We start from the raw sequence: 3,921 nt of genomic DNA on the forward strand, positions 1-3,921 counted from the left end.
ATCTCCTCAGGTAATGCAGTGAATAACAGTGCAGAGACGGACTGTGACCAAAAAACAAAAGCAATATAACATTCTTCTACTTATTAACTATACACATTTTTTTCCATATTAATTTTTTATCCTCCTAATCATTACTTTTGTATTTTTAATGACATCAATTTATTTTCTTATTTACCATAAAAATAGCACGTACTTTACATCAGCAGATATTTGAAATTAGAAGAACGTACCAGGCTGGTACTACATACTTAAAGAAAACGTTGAAATATTTTACTCCGATTAAGACATAGAAGCCGATACTTTTTATTGTTTATTTCAAATTACACTACATATGTCGAAAAAAACGTGGAAATATTTTACCCCGATTAATTAAGACATAGAATTCGATACTTTTTTTGTTCGTTTATTAATGAAATATTCAAGTTACAGGTAAGGGCGTGGTAGTCTTCATAACAAGAAGAATAATAACAACGTACATTGTTCTTTTATACGCCATTTAAAATTTTACAACAAATTAAGTATCTCATATTTTTGCCATCTGCACAAAATAAATACTTTTCCTCCCATGCTCCTTAAAATTAAGTTTTTACTTATCTGTTTTCGAAAAGACACCGAAACATATTATCCTACACCAGTGGCCGGCAGATGCTGCAGTTATGACGTAAGAGCAAGTCAGGCCTCAAGAACTTGGAAGAGCGAGCAGTTGAGTCGTAATACTGTTATCACGCACCAGCGCAGTGGCGTCGGTGCAGCAATGATACGACAGTTCTTGGAGATAACTGGATGGAATCACATTCCTGTATTTTGCTAGGGAATAACTACTCTGCGGTCATGATGGCAACATTCTTGGCAAATTCCCCGTCATTAAAAGAACGCATGTTCTTTGCAATGGCTAGTGAAATCCTATATCTTAAGCCTTAAGCTTACCATTGATTCACTGACAGTGTGTTCCCTAGTTTCACTTAACAATTTATCTTTCAATTGCTGAACTAGTACTTGTCGATATTCTCCCCCATATTTGTCATAATCATTTGTGTGGCATAGAGAATAATGGCATTGTATATTGAATTTCTTTAGCCTACATGCTGAAACAAGCTTGCCACAAATCAAACACTTCGCCATTCCTCCATACTCCATAACACAGTTTGATCTCGACAAAGCATTTAACTTGGGCACGGTAGTAACATAAAGTGATGGTGTGTTTCAAAAGTTGAAATATACTTTGCATACTACTCACCAAGTTAGGGCCTATATAGTTCAATCTGTATATTGTGTAGGAAAATGTCTGTTAAAAACACTTGAACTGGTTTCAAGTTTCCGAGTAAAGAAAGTGTTGTAGTACTGCTTAAATTATTTATTTCTATATTTGTATATTTATAGCAGTTTCGGAGCCTCATTTACATAATGCGAATTTCATATTATGATAAGTAAATTAAATTTGATTACAAACCAAAATATTTTGTTACATTGATTTATCACGGATGTACAGTTTTGTTTTCGTACAAATGTATTGTAATTGTGCTGTTCCCATACTACCTCAGACGAATGGATCGCGCTCTGTCAGTGCATAGGCGCCGTACCACCACTGTTCAGTTGAACCTTTTCTCCTCGCTGTGCAGGTATGCAGAGATTGCCGAGCAAAGAGCGTGGCGGCTCCGTGGTATGACGTCACAGAGCACGGAACATGCCGGTCACTGTCCTACACACTTGTAACATTACATGTGTTCGTCCGCTGCTGATAAATGTCTTTACTTATGTCGAAATGGAGGCTGTAAACAGAGGGTGGGGATAAGATGCCATGGTTACGCTTGAGTGAAGGCAGGGGCATGTGTCGCGACACAGCTTTTGGCGATCACTGGTCTAATCCGTGCTAATATTGATAATGAGCAAAACCTTACATGTGTTAGGTCTCCAGGAGCAGAAGAGTAGGTATTAATATTGACCTTTATGGCGATTGTTTCGTCACATTTCAGTTTTTCCAGTTGGTTTGAAAATCTAAAGTTCATGTGGTTGTTTCTTTCAATTCATTCTTCCCTAATAGGCCTAAGACTCATTTCATTTGCGTTTTGTATATTGCTCAGTAGCGGCTGGCGGTCAAAATAATGAGTGTGCTACCATCTCTATATCGGCCTACTGTATACACTTATATGTATTTATCGTAATTTGAGACTCGTCTAGTATGAAGTCCATACGACGTTCCTTTCTACTGTAGAGGTTGTCAATTACCCTGGTGTAAACCCCTCCATCTTGGACATCATATTATTTTCTATTGACAGTATTGCAAGCGCAATGAGTCGATCCTGGGACATAGTGTTCCTTAAAAACCGTTTTCATGCGTTTCAAGCAAGAAAAACATCTCTCTGGCTCAGCAGTAGCCACTGGTGTTGTAACCAAAATATTTAACAACTTCGGTACTTCACGGAATGGATCCTGTAAATTGTTGGAGACTATGTATTGTAACAATTGAACAGACATCTATATTTTGGAAGTCGGGTTTTCCGTATAGAACTCCAAGTTGTGTCTTTAACACTCTTTTTTTTTCAGTATAGTAAAGCTGTTGACAGCAACTTCAAGTTCGCGTTCACGAAAATTACACGAAACATTCTGAAAAATTTTGCTGTTTAACAATTTTGTTGCGTCTAGGTAGCTTAAAGACTGGAAACGGTGAGTAGCTTCCTGAATTATACAGTCACATACTTCCTTGGCTTCAATTTTCTGGGATTCCATTTTCCGTCGCTTGCTAGCTGATTCAGGAGGTACCTCGTAGCCCTACAGGTAGATGGCAGCAGCAGTCTGATATTTCAATTCCAAATACATTGTAAATAGTTCCGAGTTCTTCCACAAACAAGCATTCTTTCGTTACGCTTTATTTTTGCAATCTCCAAGCTGTGTTGTGCTGAAGCTGACTACAACACTTTCCCGCGTAAAAATAGCCAATCAGAGCAGTGATTTCAGCTTCGCACATGCGCATAAATATCTACATTCTCATATGAACTTCAGAATAGCACAACGAACCCCCTGAGGCACCAAAGAGCGAAGACTCGATATTGCGTCATGAATATAATCACGGGAAATTGTTAAATGACAGATCACATACTATGGTATTACAAATACATTATTTGAGCAAAAATTATCACTGTGCTGTAGCACTGTAGCACATAGGGACGGGCCGCCCCTGATATTGCTGCATATGAATATATTGGATGAACCTATTAAGAGTGAGGATTCAGAATGCTATGAATACCACAAAACCATTAATAAAAGTCCACCTCGCTCTCATACGAACTCGTAATGCAGGACGGAGAGCACAGCTCGTGAATCAATACTGCTTCATCAACGTAATGCACGCCCAGACACACGCAAAAGATGCGGGTTGCTGGAGCACCGACCGCTTTAGGCCGCTCCCTGACGAGTATGACCTGGTTGGCAAGTTGATATAGCGCTGGCCTTCTATGCCCAAGGTTGCGGGTTCGATCCCGGGCCAGGTCGATGACATTTAAGTGTGCTTAAATGTGACAGGCTCATGTCAGTAGATTTACTGGCATGTAAAAGAACTCCTGCGGGACAAAATTCCGGCACATCCGGCGACGCTGATATAACCTCATTGGCCCTGTGGCGTAATGGATAACGTGTCTGACTTCGGATCAGAAGATTCCAGGTTCGAGTCATGTCAGGGTCGTGTATTTTTGCCGGCCCGGATGGCTCAAGCGGTAGGGGCACGGCATGTCCCTATCGCTTGGTCCGAAGGGTTGTGGGTTCGAGTCCCGCCTCGGGCATGGGTGTTGTGATTGTATTAGTATAAGTAAAAAACAAAGGAACCAAAGGTAAAACAAACAGAAAACAAAAATATATAACTTTGGAAAATGGCCTCTGGCCGGTCAAAATTATTAAAAAAAAAAAAGAAAAAAAAAAAAAGTTGGT

The 3,921-nt window shown here is 39.5% G+C and overlaps 1 non-coding gene across 1 annotated transcript; it reads left to right on the forward strand.

The window, feature by feature from the left end:
• The first annotated feature begins 3,606 nt into the window (after positions 1–3,606).
• TRNAR-UCG (transfer RNA arginine (anticodon UCG)) lies at positions 3,607–3,679 on the forward strand. Its single transcript has one exon. It is a non-coding gene; the product is annotated as a tRNA-Arg (tRNA).
• Positions 3,680–3,921: the final 242 nt, after the last annotated feature.

This window comes from Periplaneta americana, chromosome 13 (genome assembly GCF_040183065.1).
Source record: "Periplaneta americana isolate PAMFEO1 chromosome 13, P.americana_PAMFEO1_priV1, whole genome shotgun sequence".
Classification (NCBI taxonomy): Eukaryota; Metazoa; Arthropoda; class Insecta; order Blattodea; family Blattidae; genus Periplaneta; species Periplaneta americana.